The following is a 23,337-nucleotide window of genomic DNA, read 5'->3' as shown; positions in this document are numbered from 1 at the left end:
TTTGATGTTCAGTGCCTCCCATGAGTCCTTTCCTGTGTCAGTTATTTAGTGTTGTACAATATACGACTGCCAAATTTGTATCTAAGAGCAGGTGACATTTTATTATCTCTCAAATTCCGTGGGTTTACTGGAATCAGTTGGGTGGTTCTTCTGCTGCAAATGGGACTTTCAGTCATCTGGGGCCTTGATTGGGTTGGAGTATACAAGATGGGTCACTCACATGATTGTTCTTATTATTGTCTGTTGGCTGGGAGCTCAGCTGGGCTTTTGATTGAAGAGTCACACGTGGCTTTTCCATTTGGCTTGGGTTTTTCACAGCATGATGGCTAGATTCTAAGAGGCAGTGTCTACAGAGCAGAAGTAGCCAGAAGCAGGAAGCAAAAGCTACTGATTCTCTCCAAGGCTAGGTCTGAAACTGGCACAGCATCATTCCTGCCACGTCCTATTTGTTAAGCAGCCACTGAATTTGCCCAGATTCAAGAAGAGACATAGACTCTATCTGTCAATGCGGAGAGTGATGGAGAATTTTTCATCATCTTTAACTCACCAGACTTCCCAATTTTCTTTCCAGATATCTCCCCAAAAATCCCTTAAGGTGTACCTACTTAAGTCGAATAAGTCTATTGCCTTTTCTTAGCTGTTCCTTGCTGCTCTGTCCAGAGCAAGCCCAGCCCTCGCCACAAAGCTTTACTTAGCTATCTCAATTCTCTGGGGGATTCCTAAGACAGACTGTCAGGACTGGCTATTGATCAGTGTCTCATGTGCAGTTTTATGACATCACATTTGCCTGTTATTTGACACTTTTCAGGCTTGAATCTTCATTTCGAATGTCATTTCTTATTGAGTGGGTTTTATACTTGGCTTCCTGCATAAGCCTGCTATAAGTCTTTCCATGAATCAGTGCTTAGTAAGTGTTTTCTGATTTGAATGATGCTATGGGGAGGCAGTAGTGGAAGGGAATTGACATTTGAACACTCAGAGTCAAGCATGATCCTAAATGTTTACATCCATCATCTCATATATTCTTCATGACCATCCTGTAAGAGAAGTATTATTATTCCCATGGGACAGATGAGGACACTGAGTACTTAACTTGTCATACTTAGTACAACTAGTAAGTGGGAGAACCAAAACTGAATGCAAGTCTATCTGATGGCATGGCTTTCATCTTTCATTGGCATTGCCCTGCCTGCAACTCCCTGGGAATAAAACTATCTGGGAAAAGAAGGGGAAACTATGTGAGTAACTAAGGACTGTGGTTTCTAGAGCACTTGAGCCATAAACTCCCTGTAGTGAGGGCATGCTCTTGTCAGCCTCACTGTGTGCAGGCATTTATTTTGCTTGGGACCAAAGCTAAACATTAACTCACTTGAGCTTTGCCTTTCCTTTCCCATTTTCAAACTCCCATGGCTCCCAGTGGCTTTAGTCAGGTATACCCTATCTATTATTATTCCCTTTTAAACTGCTTCTGGGCATGATGACTGCATGTTTGGAAAAACGTGGCATATTTGTGGTAATTAAACTTCACGACAATGTCTGAATCCGGGGCTTCCACAGGCCTCAGGGCTCCAGCATTGCCTGGGAGCCCCTCCATACGCCTTCATTTAAGGAATCTCAAGTGAGTGCTTGTGGCTCCTTCTCCCCAGCCTCAGAAGGGAGAAAAATTGCTGGCCAGGCATTTCCAGAGGGCTTCAAGAGGATCAAAGAGAGAAAAGCAAACACTGAGGGAAAATGTGCTATTTATTCTTGGAACAAAGTTACATTGGCAGCTTTCTCCTCTCCAGTAATACTTGTTTTCCTGAAAGGATTACACTCGCGTTCGCTTCCTCCCACAGGATTTAGCTGCCACTCAGCTCATGACCTGTAACGTCTATCTCCCGCCCCCTCCCAACCACGCTTTCAGTTTTCTCACAGGCTGGGCAAAAATTAAAGAGATTAAAATCATCCATGAGAAAAAGTGGGTTAGTGCAGCAGCTGCAAATACCCTGCGTCAGCAGCCCAAGTCAGCAGCCCAAATAAACTTGGCCATGTGAGTAGTGTTCCCGGGCCACAGACAGGGAATCCCAGGCATTTTAGGGCTTCCTCCTCAGGGAAGGAATGAGAAGGAGGATTAGGCCGAGTGGTGAGGGCTGCCAGGTAGAGGTGTCTTTCTTTGGGAGAGCAATTCCATTTGTGTTTTTCATGGCCATTTATGCTTTTAATTAAGTAAATAAAGAAATTCGTGGGTGGTTATATGGTAGAGTAATATATTGAGATATTTACCTGTGTCTTAGTTTCTTCACTGAGGGTACTCTTTGCCTCAAAAAGGTAGTAAGACCCCGTCATGCCCTTGTCTTTGAGACCTGTTTCATTGCAGGGCTGAAAACAGATTTTCCAGTAGGAGACATCCCTATTTCTGTTTTTGTTTCAGCTCCCTATGCACCTTGAGGAGAATCGTGCTGCTCTGTGATGGGCAGGAGTGGGAGCTTTGTATTTCTGAAGGTGTGCACCCTGACTGGAGACTAAGGGAGTCTCTGAAAATGAGAGAAAGAATAGAGTCACTGGGGTGCCCTTGAAGTATGATCATCTGGATCTTGCTTTCCAACAGCACCAACAATGAGGGCAGCTGAGGGGCTGAAGGTGGCACTGGGGAAGAAATAACTAAACATTAAGGTCTGTGACCTTGAGAACTTCTGTGAAAAGAATCTCCAAGGCCCAAGCCTCAGAAGAACTTGCCTCAGGGCTCCATGGTGTTTTGGAAAACAAGCCTGGATGTGGTGACTAGGTAGAGTCTCTTTGCCTGCTCTGCGTCATGCACCTCTACCTGATTCTGGACTTCCATCTGACTCTGGGGAGGGGACATGCCCCAGTAAAAACTGAAATTAAGACTTTCTATGAAATGAATAGGAAGCTCAGGGCAAATTATATTAAATTAGAGAAGTAAAAGAAGCATGCATTTCTTGTCCACTAATCATGTGGTAGGTGCAGTGTGCAAACTTGAGGCAGAGAGATGAACAAGAACCTATTGCCCTCACAGGACTCAGATCCGGGAGATGTAACAGAGTGCAGAGCTCTACAGTGAAAATGTGTCACAGATGCCCAGGACCCAGGTGGGGTTGCTGCCTCTGTTTGGGGGCAGACAAAGCTTCCCAGAATTGCTCACCTTTGTCCTCAGTCTTAAAAGATGAGCTGGAATTCCTTAGTGGAGGACGGGGGTGGAGTCAAGAACACTCTGTACAAAGGTACAGAAGTATGAAATAGCATAACCTGTTTGTGAAACTGCAAAAAGGTTGACATGGCTGAAGCAGAAGATGGGTTGGTACAGAATGGTTGGGAGAGATATGTAGGGGCTGACCCTGAAGGATGTTGCATTCCATGCTAAGGAGACCTGATTTTATCTTGTAAGAGGTGGGCAACCCCTGAAGCATTTTAGTGAAGCAAACAGATGTGTCTGTTACCAGGCAAAGCCAGTTAAAGAAGGGCACAGAGGAGGAATGATCACAAAGGTAGGAGGGGATCTAGGAAATGGAGAAGCACAGAAGTGAGAGGAGGAGGGGGTGTGGCTACAGCCGCAAGTACTGCAGGGAGATGAAGCGCATTAGCAGGAGGCAGCCACAGGGGGCTTTAATGAGGGCAGTTTCAGTGGCGTGTTGGGGACAAAAACCAGACTACCGTGAGCTGAGGATTGAAGGGGATTAAGAAAGTGAGGCAAGTGAATACCATTTGTTTGAGAAGTTTGGTTATGAAAAGAATTAAGTAAAGAAAAATATCTAGAAATAATTAAAAATTATTAAAATATTAAATTATAATTAAATAATTAAAAAGTCAAAAAACAATATATGTTGTCATGGATGTGATGAAAAGGGAACACTTTTACACTGCTGTTGGGAATGTAAATTCATACAACCACTATGGAAAACAGTATGGAGATTCCTTATAGTTCTAAAAGTAGAACTACCATTCGATCCAGCAGTCCCACTACTGGGTATCTACCCAAAGGAAAAGAAGTCATTATGTGAAAAAGACACATGCAATGCAGGTTTATAGCAGCGAAATTTGCAATTGCAAACTATGGTCCCATATCTTTGCATATTTAAGTGCTCATCAACCGACCAACGGATAAAGAAAATGTGGTGTATGTACACCATGGAATACTACTCAGCCATTAAAAAGGAACAGAATAATGTCTTTTGCAGCAACTTGAATGGAGCTGGAGGCCATTATTCTAAGTGAAGTAACTCAGGAATGGAAAACCAAATATTGTATGCTCTCACTTATGAATGAGAGCCAAACTATGAGGATGCAAAGGCATGGAATGATATAATAAACTTTGGGGACTTGAAGGGGAAGGTCCGAAGGGAGGTGAGGGATAAAAGACTACACACTGGGTACAGTGTCTACTGCCCGGGTGACAGGTGCACTAACATCTCAGAAATCACCACTGAAGAATTTATCTATGTAATCAAAAATCACCTATGACCCCAAAATAATAAAATAAAATTAAAATCAAAAAAGAACAATATCTAGAAATGGGTCCAGAATCTTGAAGGTTTATTTAATAATTATTTATTATTATCTAATAATTATAATTTAATATTAATATTAAATATCGTTTAATTATTAAATTTTAATCATTTAATAAGTATTGATTATTTAGTAACTGATTTATTATTGATTACCTAATAATAATACATTATTAACGTAAACATGGGTGAGCTTCAGGTATGTTCAAGGCAGAGGAAGGAGGCAGTGGGAAGATTAAAGAGGAGAGAGGAAATAAGGATGAGGAGGAAGGGTCTGGCAAGCAGGGGCTTTGGCACAGAGAAAAGCCCCCCAGACCAAACTTCCCATGTGCCCAGGGAGTTTGAAGTCATAGGAAGCTCTGTTGCCCTGCACATCTCATTATAAGTAAACCTTATGCTTCTGGGAAGTATAGCAAGCCATTTAAAATAAATCAAGAGTATTGTATTGTTAATACATTAATCAAACCTGCTAATTTAACAGATTCCCAGTGTGGACGAAAAATGAAGCAAGTGAATCAGCCTTTCATTTATTAGCTCTTCTTCTGTTAGGATCAAAATCTTAGATTCCTCATTTACGTCTACAGTAGATCTCAAACTCCATCAGATGTGTTCAGACACAGGAGACCAACTGGTTGCTGGTCACAGACACTGGTTTAAGCAATGGAAATCACTCCAATTTGGGCACTGGGGACATGAACACATTGCCATCCAGTTGGTTTTACTAGATCTAGCATACCTGTGCATAAGGATACAGTGTTCTAGAATTTGCAACCATGAAATCTATGAATCAAAGAATGGATTAAAAGCATTCACTATGGGGGTTTCAGAAGTTTGGGATCCTCTCAATAATCTGTTCTGGTTAGTGTACACTCTTCAGGGAGATTAAGAGCTCGGTATGATTTGTTGTCTGTCCTGTGTTTTGCCCACTTATCTTTCAAACCAAATTACTCTTAATTTCTCAAGTTGACACCTTTCACAGAGTTACAGAAAATAGGTCTTTGAGGAATTTGGAAGAGTTGCAGGCAGTCTCATAATGGAACCCTAACATAGGACTCAGTGTCCAGTTCAGGTATGCTATGAGGTTGAGCTATTTTAACTCAAAACTTACACTTTATTCCAAACTGTTATGTATCCTTTTTCTCTAAAAAATGTATAGTTTCCTAGACATGCAGGATAATTTTTCAAACAGGTCATGAGATTAAAATGTAGTAGGATATCTCAATTTTATAATGAAAGTCAATGGTATTTACAATATAAAAATAGACAGATTTATCTTATTTTAAAAATATTTATCTTATTCGCAACTTTTTGGGGCCCATGTATATTGTGACTTGGGATCTAACTTGAATTTTCTTAAAGAACAACTATTAGCATTTTCTCTAGGCATGTTTCATAGTTTCATTATCTCATTTTTTATAATTGAAATCTCTCATTTTTACAGTGGCTTCCTGTTGGTTAGAAAGAGAGTGTTGTGTATGGATGATTTGTTTAAGTTCTGTTTATGCTTATTTAACATTGTTTGCCAAGATGAAAAATGTAGAGGAGGTGTCAGCCTGGGCATAAGAATTTCCCTATAGAAAATGGAAAAAAATAATAATAAAGAAGCAAACTGTATACTAAGCTATGTTTATGGTTGAAATGGTGAATATGTTTTGATTAAAAGTCTATCATTAATCACAAGAAATGTTGTATTGGGCAGCAGCAACTGGCTAGAGAAATATTTTGATTTCTACTCTATTACACCAAGCGAGATAAAGTGTTTGATCCAAGAGTATTTAAATCTCTATTCTTCTGACTAGGGCCTGTGAGGAAATAATTCAACGAGATAAACCCCCACTCCACAATAGAACAGATAAAGAGGATACTTAATTGATGATATTTATTCAATATTTCATCCTTTTCGGGCACATTACACATTTGAAAAGGTGAGAGAAGTGATTAGAGCACGTGGAAACTTAGCTGTGTGGCTTATATTCCCTGGAGGTTTTAGTTCCATGAAAAGTTCTTTTGAACAACTGACTTGTGCTCCTGGCATTCTCTCATATTCCTTTGTACAGGTAAAACTTTGCTTTCTGAAAAAAAAAGACAAGGACTCGAGAACATGGGTTTTTATAATTTGGTTGCCTGTATCCGGAATCTAGGATTGCAGAGGGGGTATAACTGTCAACATTGATTTATTTGGCAATTAAATGCATCCATTAGACCTTATAAAAAGTTGGCGAAAGGTTGTACTATAAATAAGGCATACCGCATTCTTTGATCTTTGGTGTCTAGGCGATGTTAGTAGCTAATACTATCAAATAACTTGTTTCATTTCAGCAGGCTGTCGTGGAATGAACGAGTGAATGTAAATGCCACTTGGTTAATGACTATCCATGAACCTTAACAGAAGTCCCATTACTTTGCTAGGAAATGTAATAGCAAAAGTGAGACAACAGGAGAAAGAGAGAGATAGAGAGAGAGAGAAGGAGAAAGAGAGAAAGAGAAAGGTCGTCTTCATTTCCCCAAACTAACATTTTAAACAAGTGTACAGTTTCTTTTCAAGTTCACTTTTGTTAAGATGAATGGATAGGAAATGACCGTAGGGCGAGGCATGAAAAACAAATTTTCGGCCTCCTGATTTTCCTAAAGTGACATCATTAATGGTGACACATTGGTGTCTCTGTCTGCACATCCATTAGCCTCTCATCAGGCCATGAGGCAATTTCCTTTGTCTTTCATTATTCGCTTTACATGCCTGCCTTGCTCCATCACTCCTGGAGATCATTTACTACTTCTGGAATTAATAAGAGCTGGAAGTTTGAAGGCTTCTTGTAAATAGCAGTGCCATAGTGGAAGCAGGCAAGGATTCTGGTTTCAATCACTTGTACTTTCTTGGGACAAAACCAAATTTCCTACCTTGTGGGATAGGAAAATCCCCACATCCTACCACGTGGGGATGATTTCACTCACTTATGGCAGAGAAAAGTCCAGGGATTTTTGTCCATTTGGCATTGTCTTAATACTCTGCACACAGGAGAGCAGTTTGATGTTCTTCTCCTGGTGATGTTTGAAGATCATCCATTACTAGACTGAACTCCTTACTGTTTGAAATTTGTCTCTGCATTTCCTACAGAAGTGGCTTTCTTTTTTTTTTTTTTTTTTTTTTTTTTTTGAGACGGAGTCTCGCTCTATCGCCCGGGCTGGAGTGCAGTGGCCGGATCTCAGCTCACTGCAAGCTCCGCCTCCCGGGTTTACGCCATTCTCCTGCCTCAGCCTCCCGAGTAGTTGGGACTACAGGCGCCGCCACCTCGCCCGGCTAGTTTTTTGTATTTTTTTAGTAGAGACGGGGTTTCACCGTGTTCGCCAGGATGGTCTCGATCTCCTGACCTCGTGATCCGCCCGTCTCGGCCTCCCAAAGTGCTGGGATTACAGGCTTGAGCCACCGCGCCCGGCCAGAAGTGGCTTTCAATCCTAATGGCACATTGTAATTATCTGGAAAGGTTTTTTTAAAAAAGCCCTACTCCTAGAGATTCTGATTCAATTGGTCTGGTCTGGAGCCCAGCTTGTGATTTCAGAACATGCCCCAGGTGAGAACTGAGTATATCGTGCAGCAAGGTTGCCTATGGTGTCTAGGACAGTTCTCTATGCAGGGCAGGCAGTCTCCAGGAAATGACAGGTAAGCTGAACTGCATTGATAGACACATGGGTTACACAGTGCCAGATGATTTTGGTTGAAGACATATCTGAACATATTCTCACCGCAAGCATCTTGTGGTGCCTTTAGCAGCTCATTATTTTTGGGTAAACCATAGGAGTCTAAGGGTTTCACCTTCGCTCAACTGGTAACTCAGTTTGTTTTTGTTTTTGGCTGCCTTCGGGTGTTGTGCCTTTGTTCATCAGTAAAATGGGGGTAATCAAAGTCTGAGGTTGTATTTCTATTTGAAGCAAAAACTAGTAAATATTTGCCACAATGAGCTTTGTGTAAAATCATCAAATTACTGCTATGCAAATGCAGATGGAGTTTTGGAAGCAGAAGCAAGAGGAATGTGGCTAGAGTCTTGTCTAACAGTAGCTGATGGATAGGGCTCAGTGGTGACATGGGTGGAACATGATCCTCCTATCAAATCTTGTCATCACGACATTTGTGCCACTGAGGGAATGCCACAGCCTCCACTCACTGAGCGTTAAAACTATCACATCTTCTTTGTATTAGCTGAAGGGGCCCTGGCTTCTAGAGTTTTCCCATGAACTGGATGTGCTGTTGGCCACAACACCAGGGTGGGGGGATTGCGGTTCCCTGCTCTGACCACCAGCGCCGTGGGAGCCCTGTGCACTCTGCTGGCATTACCTGCCCACATCTGCAAAAGCTGCTCGCACTGCGAGCTCCAGCTCTCAGCCTTGGGCCTGCAACCAGGCATGAAGTGGTTACTTGAGATCCTGAGCTGCAGATCCTAGTTTCCTGGGATGAACCCTTTTCTTCCTCTAATTCTTCATCTCTGGTTAGATCTGGAGCTGTACGCTGTGCCTGTGCACATGGACTCCCTACTCCTCTGCCCTTCCTGTATCAGCCTGTGCATTCCAACCTCTCCTGTGTTCCCTGACCACCTCCACCCTGAAGGCCTATCCAGCAGACCCTATGAGACCAGGATAGACAGCTTCAAAAGGTAGTCATTGAGAATCTTCCTTAGTCTAGAAAGGTTTAATGCCCCTTTCTCACATCTGACCTAAAGTCTTAATTGATATTTGGCACTGTTCCATAAATATGTCTCCCTAGAAATGGAAAATAGCTATTTCTCTATTTTATAATAATTTTGCCATTGATGAAGCAATGGGCCCTCTCATCCTGGAATACATCAACCCAGTGTTTTCAGTTTCTCTTAACAGTCTATGGGCTATCTCCCTTCATTGCCTCTCAGCCTAGAGTGTGAAGCCACACACAGTACCTTCAGAAAACAGCAACCAAAGACAATTTATTTTGTGGGTAGGAAAATGAGGCACAGAGAGTTTCAATGACTTGTAACCATAACAAGTGAATGGGACTTGAAATGAAGATTCTCACCTTCATAGAATGGGGTAGGCAGAGGTGGTGGACATGAACAACGATGCAATAGCATGTACACTCAAGAAACTTGGGCTACAGAGATGAACAGATCTTCATGTTGTTCCAGTTTTCTTATTTATAAAATGAGAGAACAAGAATACTTAGCCAATCAAGATGCTGTGCTGATTAAAAGAAATGTATGTGAAAAGGACTGGCATAGTGTTTGGTATCTAAGAGGCTCTCATTAAAAGCATACACACACACATGAACACACGTGTGCATGCAAGCATGAAGTTAATAGCTTTGAGGGGTTTCTTTCCAAGGTGCAGCCATAACCCATAGGCTCCCTGACGTAGCTCCTGGTAGAATCTGCCTCTGTAGGATCCTTAAGTAGTCATTTATCTCAATGTTGGCCTTCGTGCAGGGATGCATGTTCTGGAGAATGACCCGCAGGAACCCCAAGAGGGACTCTCAGGCTAGCAACGGATACACTTCTGTCCTGCTGCACAACCAGAGGCAGGACATAATCTAGATGGCAGCTCTAGTCTTTCCATACCTGTGATTCCCAAAATCTGTTGAAGTGTAGGGGGTTCAACAGTATCTGCTTCATTTTAATAAAATGAGGCAATGTTTATAAGTGAGACACAGCCCAGTGACTGGCACGTACTAAGTACCAACACATATTAGCAGTTCTTAGTAGTGGTAGTATTTTTAAATCCAGAGCTAGATTGGGTCAGAGTGCTTCCTGTTGTCCTTTCTCCAGCCTGGGGGGCAAATGAATAGGCTCAAGATTAGGGCCCGTCTAAAGAAAGTCTACACATTTGTCTCTGCATTTCCTACAGAAGTGGCTTTCAATCCTAATGGCACGTACTAAGTACCAACACTTGGAGGTCTTGGAGGTCTGCTTTCAAATCTGGGCTCGTCCCAACAGGGGCATCTGTGCCCTATTTTTTTCTTTACTAATTAGTTCATTCAACACACATTTACTGAGCACTGATTGTATGTGTGCTCCTGTGCTCGGCACACAAACCTCTGATCTCTGATATTCATACAGGGCTGTGCCCTTGGCTAACACACATAGTATTATATTAGGAAACCCCACTTCTCAACACAGCCTCTCCATATGCCTGCTGGAAAGCTGGAGAGTTAGGGGGAGCTCTGATGATGGCACTTTGCATGCCAGAGTGTGGAATTCGGAGTCAGGCAAGTGTGTATTCTTTTTACAGATAAGGAAACAGAGATTGGAGAGGGGAGTACTTTCTCAAGTTTAGAGAGTAATTTAGTGATGTCTGAGGCTAGAACCTTGTTCCCTGATTAGTTTAGGAAACAAGGGCCCTTTCTGCCAGACCAGTTGCCTCTGCATGAGAGTGGGATAACCTGTCTTTACATTGTCATCTACAGATAGGCATTGTTTTCCTTTCTGAACAGCAGCATTTCAAGGTAAGATGAAGTAGCTTTTGAGTAAGTCTATAACAGTGGCTCTCATCTCTGGCTGTATGAGATCATCTTGAGAGAATTTGAAAAAAACCGATGTGGGAGCTCCACCCCAGACAAATAAAGAAATATTTGTGAGGGTGGAGCTGGGGCCTCCTATTGGTTTTTAAAGCTCCCCAGGTGTTTCTAATATACACCCAGGGCTCCATAGTCTAATATACAGTCAATCTAATATACAGTATAATATACAGTCAGTGGTCTAGTGGGCAGTGCTTACAAATTCTAATGCACATTTGAATCATCTAGGGATCTTGTTAAGCTGCAGATACTAATCCAGTGGTTCAAGTGCAGCCCAAGGGTCTTCATTTCCATCAAGCTTCCATGTGGTGTTAGTACTGCCAGTCTCTGGACCACACTTGGAGTAGCGGCTCCAGAAAGTACTCTGAGGTTCTAGTCATCCACTTGGTCACTGGCTACTCTAGCCAGAGGCCTGGGAGTTATCTCTCTCCTTCATCCTCTCCTCATCTTCTCACTTTCAAGCCCTTGGGCATCAGATCTTGTCAGTTCCATCCCACTGCTTCTAGCAGCTCCTCTCTTTTCCTAAGGGACTGGCACATTACCCCGCCTCCCGTTTCCCACCATCACTCACTGCCCTGGCCGTGTTCTTAGCTAGACCGCCTCCTGAGGACTTTCCTATTCTGTCTTCCCTCTGTCCATGCTTTTATTCTGATTCAGTAGAAGACTCTTTCACTCCGTGACCCATCTCTTAAGAGACCACGGCATCCTGGGACCTGCTCTCTCCCTGCAGTCACCCCCTATGACGATTGTCTAGGAATAGAGTGTCCCTCTGGTTGTTTCTGCGTTTCCATCGCGCAGTTCAGCGCCTATCACTCTCAATAAATACTTGTTGATTTTAACAAACAAGACCCTAACCCTGAAAGAGAAAGGCCAAACACAGGCCTCAGCTGCATTTCTTCCGATAAAAATGAACATTCCTTCGAGATTATGCATCAGGCTTTAACTTTCCACTCAGAAAAAAAAAAAAAAAAAAAAAAAGTTGATCAAATTTAACAAAGTAAGTGGTTATTTCCTGTCTGAGTTCAGTGGCTGAATACAGGCTCAAAGCAGGCGACGGGACAGGAATGAGAGGATGGATGCTGGCAGGGGCTTGGAGGTCTGCTTTCAAATCTGGGCTCGTCCCAGCAGGAGGAAAGGCTGGAGGACCGGGATAGGTGGGGACTGCCGATGGGGAGCCTCCCCAGCCCTGCAGACAGTGGGCAGCGCGGGGAGGCAGGCGGGAGTTGGGAGCGTGAACTAACTTTGGCGCGGAGGGAGGTGCCGCACGCTGCAGCCGTTCAGGTTTCGCGTCTTGCGGGCGCCCACATGGGCCGCTGGCTTGCAGAAGGGGGCGGGGGAGAGGGAGGGCAGGTCCGGAGCCAAGCGGGTGGAGGAGGGGGGAGATCGAAGGAAATGAGACAACCTTTTCCTCCCACTGACTCGGGCTCCTCCAGCTTCTGCGGGGCTTGGCGCCGCCGCCCGTGAGCACCCAGGCCGGGACCCCACGTCCCCAGGCCAGCCCTGACCCCGGCGGCCCCTCCGGCGGGATTACTTTCCGAGGTGCTGGTGCCGGAAAGCGCTTTGTCGCGTCCGCCCCTCGGTGATCAGCTCCAGGTCCCCCTGCTCGGCCCTGCGCGCCCCGAGCCCAGTCCCCGGAAGTGCGCGCCGGGGCCCCAGCGAAGGTAAGCGGCGCCCGAGAGCGCACCCTGGGCTCTGGGGCGCCCGGCATCCCCAGCGGACTCCGCTTCTCCGGAGCGCCCTCTTTTCGGAAATACCCAGAGCACTTCTGACCTGAAGCCGCTGCTTTGTTCCCAAGCCCCTGCCCAGGTGTTGCAGGCTGTGTCCCACAGGGAACTCTGCTTCCCAGCGCTTTCTTTTTTGCCGCGTCTTCCTCCCACTTTCCTGTTTCTTCTCTCGCCCCACTGCTTCTTTCTGGATAGAACAACTCTCAGCTCCCTGCCTCTGCAGCCCAGCTTCGGAGAGCAGGTCGTTCCCAAATCTGGCGCTTCTCTCCTGCGCCTGTGGGAGCTGGGCTGAGCCTGACTGGCTTCGATCCCAAACCTGCGGGGGGCGGACCTGCAGAACGTGCTGCACCGTGGACTCTTTACCTGGTTTGTTTCGGGGGCAGCCAACTCGTCGCGCGCATTTGGCGACCCCCAGGACCCCGAAAGCCGAGTGAATTGGGGAGTGAAAGGCTGTTGGCGCCCCCTAAAGTCCCAGTGGGACGTTCTGCTGGTGGAGGGGGGCGCGCAGACAGTCCACGCCGCTCTATCTGGGGGGGGTCTGCGTGAGGGTCCCCACCCCTACTATTGGGGGGTAAGGGGAGGTGTTGGCACGCAATACGGAGCGCGTTGGGGCATGGAGGAAATGAGGATGTCCTGGAAGGAGAGGAGTGCCAACCACATCGTGCTGGCTTGCCATGTTGCTCTTATTAACTGCCTGAGTTCTCATAACAAGCCTACGCATAGGGACTCTTACCCCTATTTTACAAACGGGCAAAATGAGATGGGGCCAAACAGCTAGCTAGGAAAGGGCCCAGCCAGGATTTGGGTCCTAGCTGGTCTATACCATACACACATTTCAAGTCCAGCCCTACAGAAGATTCCTTTTGTCAGTTTGAGCAAGAACGGTCCCCCCAACCCCCTACCTCCTTGCTCACAGTACAAGGGACTAGAGTTTTTTCCGTTTTGCCCTAATACACCTTGATTCTATTCAAACCCAAACTACTTATTTAGTAGATACTGTCCTCTGAGTTCAGCGGCAAGCACTGAGATTTCACCTTTGAACCTTATTAATTCATCCCCTTCTTGGCATCTGGTCTGTCACAAAATGTGTAATACTGTTCAGAAGGCTGGCTTGAATCTCTTTTCCATAAAGGCAGTCAAGCGCAGTAGCTAAGAGCCCAGGCCCTGGAGTGAGACCACCAGCTTGAATCCTGGCTGGGGCCTTTCTGTACCTTTCTGTAGCTGGATTTCCTCATCTGTAAAGCAGGGATGCTAGGGCTTATTAAAGTAATGGTTTTCAACTGGAATTTTGATTTTACTTCCCAAGTGACATCTGGCAATGTCTGGAGACATATTTGGCTGTCATCATGTAAGTAGAAGAGGATCTCATTCATCTGGTGGGTAGAGGCCAGGGATACTGCCAAATATCCTGTATTGCACAAGACATCTTCCCTCTCCCCCACTCTGCTTCCAGGGTTTAAGAATTATCTAGCCTAAAATGTTAATAGTGCTGAGGTTAAGAAGCCCAGGTTTAATGTATCACTTCATGAAGAGTGCCATTATTTCCAGCTCTCATCCTTTTATCTGCTCTAGTTTGGCTGATTATACTAGTCTTTGTCCGTCTTTCCCTCCATTCCAGTGCCAGAATTCTGTTGCCAAATCCACAGCAGGTCATCTGCTATATTGCCTTAATACCCTTGTTGGTTCCCCATTGCTAACAGAAAGGATGGGAATTGGGAATCTGCAGGTGTTTTACAAGCACTGAAGGTAATTCCTCTGCATCTTAAAGTTTGACAATCACTGTCTTTACAGAATAAAATGTAAACCCCGACCTTGTACACATGGCTCTTCACAATTGACCTCACCTTATGCCACTTCCTCTATGTTCCTGACATTCCCTCAACCCACTATTCTTTTGGTATTCTAGGTCCTGACTTTTTGGAATGCCCTTCTTCCTCCTCGGCTGGCAATCAATCTTTGAGACTAGAAGTCAAGTTTCCTTTTGGGTGAAGCATCATTCTTCAGTTCCTACAGACAATTTTGTTGCTCTCTGCCCTGCCCCAGGTTGCGAGGAAACCTTAGCCTCAGCCTCCCATCTCCCCTCCCCTGCCCCACCTTTTTTTTTTTTTTTTTTTTTAATATATCTCTCTTGCAGTATTTTGTTTCTCTCTCTCCTGGTCTTACATACTTAGAATCTAACTTAGTGCCGTTCATGCTCGTGATGATGGCTAAGCTTTCAGGCTTTGGAGTCAGGCTTCTTGTGTTCAAATCTCAGTTCTGCCACTTATTAACTCTGTTAAAAGTTAATTACTTGACCTTGGTCAACTTGACTCAGTCTCGCAAAGCCTTCTTGGTAAGAAGAAATAGCATACCTTCTCTGCAGACTAGTATGACTAACTAATGGAATAATAATCATTCATCTTAATACTGAGTGCCTAGCTAATTGCAGGACATGGTTCAAGTTCAGCATTTTATACGTTTTTACTCATTTAAACCCTGTAATGTCCTTTACAGTTACTACTGGTATTGCCCTATTTTCCAGACAAAGAAACAGAGGCACAGAGAGGCTAAGCAGTTTGCCCAGAGTGATGGAGCTAATGAGTGGTAGGGCCAAGATTCACACAGACATCTGGATTTGAAAACACATACTTTTCACACTATGCAGGTAAAGGGCTTAGCCCGGTGCTTGGCATATAGTAAGTGCTCAGTTAATGTGAGATAAGGTTTGTTGAGTGTATTAATGAGAGCCTAAGTCCACTGGGTTTTCCACCTGTGTCATGCTTGTGATTTAAGACTATGACGTTATTTTTACAACTCTTGTTCCTTTCCTTGCCTCCTTGCTTTGCCCCAAGCCACAGAGGGGCAGGACATTGGGGTTAGTTCCCAGCACCACTGATCTTTATGCTAAATTGAGCCTAAGTGTACATAGTCAGGGCTAGAAGAGCATTAACTTTTTTTTGGGATGGGGGGGATGGAGTCAACACACACCTGCCTGGAGGAGAGAGGTGCACACTTGGGGTCAAAAACTCTGTGACCCCAGCTTTGTCCTTACCAAGCATGTGCCCTGTGCAGTGTGCACCTAGCATGTAAATATTGGTGAAACCAATTGATGAATGACGGATGGATGAATAAATGCCACCAGCTCAATCTCCCACATTATACTTGATCAGATGCAAAGTACACTTTCTCTCCACGTATTGCAAGGTTCATTTATCTATTGAAGGTAAAACTGGCTAAGGGAATTTAATAACCCATATTATTAAATATTAAATTCTCTGTTGGAGAGGCAGATTTGGAGAAGTAGAAAACATTCGGCCGGGCGCGGTGGCTCAAGCCTGTAATCCCAGCACTTTGGGAGGCCAAGACGGGCGGATCACGAGGTCAGGAGATCGAGACCATCCTGGCTAACACGGTGAAACCCCGTCTCTACTAAAAAAATACAAAAATCTAGCCGGGCGAGGTGGCGGGCGCCTGTAGTCCCAGCTACTCGGGAGGCTGAGGCAGGAGAATGGCGTAAACCCGGGAGGCGGAGCTTGCAGTGAGCTGAGATCCGGCCACTGCACTCCAGCCCGGGAGAGCGAGACTCCGTCTCAAAAAAAAAAAAAAAAAAAAGAAAACATTCACCGATCCTCTTGGTAAGTTGTGTTTTACACTGGATACTTTGTTACAACTGATCACTAAACTAACTTGGAATCTTTTATTGCTTCTAATGCAGCCTTGGCTTTTAAAGCCGAGCCCACTCCTTGCTAGTCCCTGGGCCACTTGCTGTGTGGGCTAGACTGCCTTACACAAAGACCTGCACATTTGTCTACTCTGGCTTCCTCCACAGCTGTCCTGCACAGCTGTAATCCCCCTGAGTTTGCTTGTTTTGGCAGGTCGTCTCCAAAACTTCAGTGGGATGAGGTCACCTGGCGCGTGTAAAGCCTTGTGGGTTTTTTAGGGGCCAGGGAAACACTCTAGTAAGTGCTGCTTTTGAGGGTTGAGTAGGGTGAGAACTTTCCTGTCCATTGACATCCAAGACTCTTCAGATCCCCACGGCGGGGTCCTCAAACCCTTGGCTGGTCCCTGGCCTGTTAGGAACAGGCCATCGCCTGAGCTCCGCCTCCTGTCAGATCAGCAGCTGCATTAGATTCTCGTAGGAGTGTGAACCCTATTGCAAACTGCATGTGTGAGGGATCTAGGTTGTGCACTCCTTATGAGAATCTAATGTTTGATGATCTGAGGTGGAACAGTTTCATCCTGAAACCATCTCCCCCATCCGTGGAAAAATTGTCTTCTAGGAAACTGGTCCCTGGAACCAAAAAGGTTGGGAACCACTGCTCTATAGCACTGCCTTCCCCTTCCCACACCAGACTCATACTGTCTCCTGGCGTTATCCCCTCTCCTAGGTCACTAGCTGACTGACCTGAGAAACAGATTTCTTTAGGATATGAATGACTTGAGTAAAAGTGAGACCCAAGATGTTTGGGCATCCCTTGTATTTATACTGAGGCTTTTGTAGCTTGGCACAGAAGATAAACTAGCCCAGGGTAGAAATGTCAGGCTTGGTGCCAGGTCTTGAGGCCTCTGATGTCACATCTTGTTGGCTGCCACTTTGGGTAGCACCTCTTAACTGACCTGCGGCAGACTTTCTGATGAAGCTGGCCCCTGCTTTGTGTGTCTAGTTCTAGAGAGATACACTTTACCCTGTTTATGTCTTGAGCTGCATTCTCTGTGAAACGCACTCTGTTGTTTGACTCTGCGTGAAACCCTGTTTAGTGCTGTAAAGGGCATTTGGTGTCAGACTAGAGTGGTGGCAGAATCTTGAGGTATTAGTGTGGACTTGGAATACACGTGCAATAAGTAGCTCTGTGCAGGTGCTAGAGACACAAAGATGAAAAAGACCTGGTTTATACCATCAAGATTGCAGTCCATGACATATGTTGGCCATGTGAATAGATCATCAGAGTGTGTTATATAGAATAAGATATCTGAGCAGAGAATTGGGAGCTCAAAGGAACCAGCACCATCTCTGCTAGAAGAGTCAGGAAAGGCATCAGAAAGATGTTTGAGCTCGGCCTTAACATGTAAGCGGGAGCTTGGTGGGTTTGAAGGGACTGGTGATTAAAGAGCATTACAAATAGGAAACAGCATGTATAAGAGTCAAGAAAGGGCCTGGAAGACATGTAGGCATATGGTGGGGGCTGGGGGGCAGAGATGGGCCTGGGGAAGTGACTTTGACATTTTGCCAGTCCAGGAGTCTGTCTCTGTACTGTTTTGAGACAATGGAGTGGGCATTTAAAGCTCAGGTGTGCTGAGCTCTGAATAGTGGCTCTGCCTCTTATCTCTGCTGGCCTTGTTTCGTCCTGGGGCAGTGGGACCAGAACCCACCGGTCAGGGAGGGACACTGTCTCTAGTAAGCAAAGAAATCACATCAAAAACAAAGCTGAGCTGGGAGGTTGTGGATAGTTGTTTTGTGTTCTTTTCAAAGCCCTAGCTGATGAGCTGTGTGAGTGGCCCCTCCAGAGTCTGGGTTTTACCTTTAGAGCATCCAAAAGTCTGTATGAATTGCTAAGCAATTGCTAAATTTCTCCAGTCTTAGACAGGGATGGGGAAACAGAGGGAAGGAAGGGGGGAGGCAGTGGGGGGGGGGGTGGAGGGAGAGATAGAGAGAGAGAGATTGAGTTTTGATGCTAAAGTTTCTTTCATATAAAATCCAACCTGGGATCCAGCAGATCAACAGCTATTAGGATTGACACATTTCCTGGGAATTGCATTCCCATTTGCAGTCTTTCTTTAAGCCCAAAGCCTTTTGCATGTGCTGATTGCATTGCGCTCCCCATAGAGGACGGGTGCATATGCTTATTGATTAGACAATTGATGTAGGTCCTTTTATAGGTCATCCCCAGGCTTTACTCATTTATTCACCACTTAGTGACCCCCTGGCACATAGGAGGCACTTAGTAAGTGATAGATGAGTGAATGAATACTCTAGCATGCAATTCCCATTCCTGGACCTCAAGATGCTCATGGTCTGAAGGAAGAGAGAGACAAGAAAACACACAACACAGTATGGTGGATTAGTGCCATGACAGAGAAGATATAAGTACAGAAGAAGACTCAGTCCAGCCAGTGATCAGGGATTAGAGACAGGGAGAAGAATGCTGTCTTCTGGGGACCATCTTTCCTCCAGGGAAGTGGTCCCAGGAGTGGTTCCTAGAGATCAATTATAACCTGGGGTGGGTGCCAGGCACTGTGCTGGGGCTTTAGCTGCCTTTATTGCATGGATCCTGACAAACACCCTCTGAGGTCTGTATTAGAGGAGGAATCAGGATCACACCCACAACTAAAAGGCAGAGACAGGATCAGGTACAGGGCACCAAACTCTGAGCCCTTTATCCTGCTCCAGATAGTCTCCAGAGAGCTGTTATCATCAAAGATACTTTTAGAAAATCTGTTTTCGAAAAAGGAGGTGAAAGAGTATAGGCCACTGTGGTTGGGATAGGAATGGCCATTTCCTCCCCACTTTTCCCCCTTTCCTTCTCCCCAGGCTGGCATCTGAGGCTGTGCCTGGGGGAAGTGAGACGCTCTTTGTTCTGGGGTTCACAAACTCTCTTCCTCCTCTTGCCCTGTCTTTGATCACCAAGGCAGCCTGCACTTTGCCCTCCATGGTGAGAGGAGGGGGAAATGCTGCTTAGTAGAGAAGCAACCATAAACTTGCAAGGAGAAGAAGACTTTTTACAAAACACCTGCTGTAATTTAAGCCTCTCCCCTTTTGCCCTGCCCCCTCTTGCCCTTGTCATTCAGATGGGGCCGGCGGTAGCTGCAGGGAACAGACTTCAGGGGATCTTGTTTCTGCAAGGGGACTTCGATCTAAAGGGCTGCCTAAAGCTGTCTTTGTGTGGGCACCTCCACAAACATGCTCATCTTGTCAAGACAAGACAGGCCGTGGCAGCCCATGGGAGGAGGCAGATAGGTCCTCTTACTGGAAGAAGGGTGCATTTCTTTCCTGAGTTCCCCCATCCTGAGTGCCACTTGGCCGAGCAACCTCTGACAGTGGCATCCTTCTTTGCTGCACTGAGATGTGGCTGTGAACCTGAGAGCAGACAGAATGAGCACTGGAAGAGAGTCAGCAATGCCATTTACTTGCTGTGAGGCCTCGGTCCCTTAATCTCCTAGTGGGTCAGTCACACAGGGCAGGAATGGTTAGCCTGGGCATTCGCCAGTGTTAGACCCTGCTGCATGTCAAACGCAGGGTGCACTGTAGGATCTCAGGGAACTTCAGAAGACAATGACTCAGACATTTAGTCTGAAAAAGACACACATGAAAGTAAGAGTGTCCCTTTGGGTGTGCTCATGTGTTCACAGAGACAGCTTGGTGATCTTGGTGTTTCTGCTCAGCTCAAGCTGCCAACACTTACTGACACCCTCGTGTGCCAGGCACAGTTCCAGGCCTTGGAAGCAGAGATGGACAAGATACTCTTTGTGCCCAAGGAGCTCAGCATCCATTGTGGAGACAGACAAGGGAATCAGAGATAGTAATGCAATGTTTTGCTGTCCATCTCTCATTACAGTAAGTTCTCTGAAAGCAGGACATATGTCTTGTTGATTCCCAAATCACCAGAGCCTGCTGTAAACTCTGGCATATGGTAGATGCTCAGTCAACGAATGTTGTACTACACTAAAGTGCCATACTAGAGGCAATCACAGAGTGCTACATGCACCCACAGAAGGGACATCTAAATTCAGCTTGGAGAGCAGGTGAGTCCAAGACAACATGCATCAAAGAGGCTGAGATGGAGCATCCAGACTGATGAGAGGAGAAGTGGAGCCTAGGCAGATGGGCCGGTGAGAAGTCCAGCATGTCCGGGTGAGCAGGCCAGGGCTGTTTCAAGAAGGGAAGGCAGATAGGCATGGCTGGGGACAAAGGAAGTCAGTTTGTGAAGGGGCAAGGTAACCACATCTGAATTTACTAGAGAATTGGAATTTTACTTTGAAGATACTGGGGAGCTACTGCAGGATTTCACACGGAGGAGAGACTGGGTCAAAGTTTTGTTCTAATACTGTTCTGGCAATAGAGTAAATATTAGAGAAGAATAATATAGGTGGCAAGAAGACCAGGTAGCATGTTATTGCAGTTTAGGGGATGAAAAAGCCTGGGATTTGGAGTCAGATACATCTCAGCCTCCTTCCTAGCCACACTCCCTGTAACTTGGGCTGTTTAGCAAATGTCTCTGAGCCTCTGTCTTATCTGAAAACAGTGGACTCTACTTCCTCCCTTATGGGTGACATGCATAGTAGTCAGGGTTACATACAATGAAGTATGTGAAATGTCTACTACAGTGGTTTATTTGTAATTGGCATGTCATACTAGTGGCCAGTATTATTTTTAATATTATTGTGACTTACTACCATCTAGGTGAGAAATAATGAGGTCCTAATAAGACACTGGTAATTAGGGTGGAGAATTGGACAGACTTAAGAAAGCCTTTGGCAATAAAGTTGGCATGATTTGGTGACTGAACGGGGGAGTAAGGGAGGGGCAGGAGTCTAGGATGATTCTGACATTTTGGCCTGGCAGCCAGTGGGAAGGATAGTGGGACTATTCATTAGGAGAGAGAAGGGACGGGGAGGAGGGAGCAGGATTTATAGGAAGGATGATGAACTCAGTTTCAGATATGCTGAGTTTGAAGTATTATGATAGTCCGGGAGAGATGGCTAGTGGGCAGACGTTTTCTAGGTTTGACATTCAGGAGAAAAGTCTTCAAGATTTACAAGAAAGCTAACTTTTTTTTTTTAAGAGACAGAGTCTCACTTTTTGACCAGGCCAGCATACAGCAGCACAATCATAGCTCACTGCACTCTTGAACTTGAACCCTTGGGCTCAGGCAATCCTCCTGATTCAGCCTCCTGAGTAGCTGACACTACAGTCATATGCCACCATGTCCAGCTAATTTGTAAAACTTTTTGTAGAGCAGGGTCTCACTATGTTGACCAGGCTGATTTTGAACTCCTGGCCTCAAGCGATCCTCCTGCCTCAGTCCCCCAAAGTGCCAGAATTACAGGTGTGATCTACTGTGCCTGGCCCACAAGCAAACTTTAACCAAAGTAGTGAAGTCATGGTGTGGATCAGTTGGTTACAGAGGGTTATGGAGTATGGAAAGAGGAATTATAATAGCTTATGTTTATTGAGTGTGTACTGTATGTTCTAAACACTTTATGTGTATTAATCCTCTCAACAACCATTGTTAGGAAGTACTACTATTATTTTACCTATATTACAGCTGAGTAAACCTAGGCACAGAGATAGATGGTAAGTAATTTGCCCAAGGTCACACAACTATAAGTCATGGACCTAGGATTTTAAGTCAGTTATCAGGATGCCAGGCCTGTGCCAGATTGCTTCTGAGAATGGCGGTACTAGGGCACAACACTGACCTCAGGGAAGGAAGGAGAGGATCCAGTGAAGTCAACAGGGAAGGGGATGTGCAGAAAGGCAGGAGGAAATGGGAGACTGGGATGTGGAAGAGGAGAGTTTCCAGGAGAGGGGGATCAACAGCTTCAAATGATATGGAAGAACGAGAGATCTGAAATGTCCACGGATTTGGAAATTCCGAAGCTATTGACGACTTGGTGAGGGGAGTCTAACAGATGAGGGGAGCTGATGAACAAACGTGAGGTGAGGAAGTGGACATACCAAACTTTAGCAATTATTTTTAGAAGTTTGGCTATAAAAGTAACAAGAGAGAAAAGATAGCAGCTAGAGGTATTAGGTAGAAATAGTGTTTTAAAGATGGAAAAGACCAGCACTTTTTTTTTTTTTTTATTTGAGACAGAGTCTTGCTCTGCCACCCAGGCTGGAATGCAGTGGCGCAATCTTGGTTCATTGCAACCTCTGCCTCCTGGGTTCAAGTGATTCTCCTGCCTCAGCATCCCAAGTAGCTGGGATTACAGACACACGCTACTATGCCTGGCTAATTTTTTGTATTGTTAGTAAAGACAGGGTTTCACCATGCTGGTCAGGCTGGTCTTGAACTCCTGACCTCATGATCTGCCCACCTTGGCCTCCCAAAGTGCTGGGATAACCGGCGTGAGCCACCGCGCCTATCCGACCAGCACATGTTATAGAGAGTGACCACAAATGGACTCTGCATGCTGGGAGAGGTGTCTCCATCTTCGCTTCTCTTTTCCACACAGATTTCTAATATTTCTCTTCATATTCTGGATGGCTTCCATGTTGATAGTTGGACATCATTATAGAAATTCTGGATAAGTGTTTCAGGTCTTCAGCTTTTATTAGGTGGAGCAGAGAAAATTTCTTTCACAATGCCCAGTGGTGGGCATTAACAACTCACTTATTGTTAAGTCCAGACCATGTCAGATTCAGGTGCATTCAGTATATCATCCACTGAATTTGCCTCAAAGTATTCTCCAAGAGAGCATGATGTGCTGAAGCTCCACTTCAGGCATGGGGAATTGGCATCTGCTGTGTAGATACCTAGAGGTAAGGATGGCAGCAGCACCAAGGTTTCAGGAGGAAGGAAGAGGACCTAGAGCATAGTGGGGTTGTGGGGAGGAGACACCAGCTTTGGACTGGAGAAGAGACACCTGCTTCTCT

At 45.3% G+C, this 23,337-nt stretch overlaps 1 protein-coding gene across 4 annotated transcripts in view; it reads left to right on the top strand.

The window, feature by feature from the left end:
• Positions 1-12,061: 12,061 nt before the first annotated feature.
• Positions 12,062-23,337, top strand: part of EVA1A (eva-1 homolog A, regulator of programmed cell death) — a 76,105-nt gene continuing 64,829 nt past the window's right edge. For 2 of the 4 annotated variants that reach the window (XM_033175243.1, XM_033175244.1), the window contains exon 1: positions 12,244-12,698. The gene's annotated coding sequence lies outside the window, so the exon portion shown is untranslated. Of the gene's footprint in view, positions 12,134-12,243; positions 12,699-23,337 lie in introns of those variants that run through there. The other 2 variants (XM_033175245.1, XM_033175247.1) reach the window with 2 other exon arrangements.

This window comes from Trachypithecus francoisi, unplaced genomic scaffold (assembly GCF_009764315.1).
Source record: "Trachypithecus francoisi isolate TF-2019V2 unplaced genomic scaffold, Tfra_2.0 Lachesis_group17, whole genome shotgun sequence".
Lineage (NCBI taxonomy): Eukaryota > Metazoa > Chordata > Mammalia > Primates > Cercopithecidae > Trachypithecus > Trachypithecus francoisi.
Note: the sequence above shows the minus strand (reverse complement) of the source record. Positions and strands in the feature narration are given on the sequence as shown.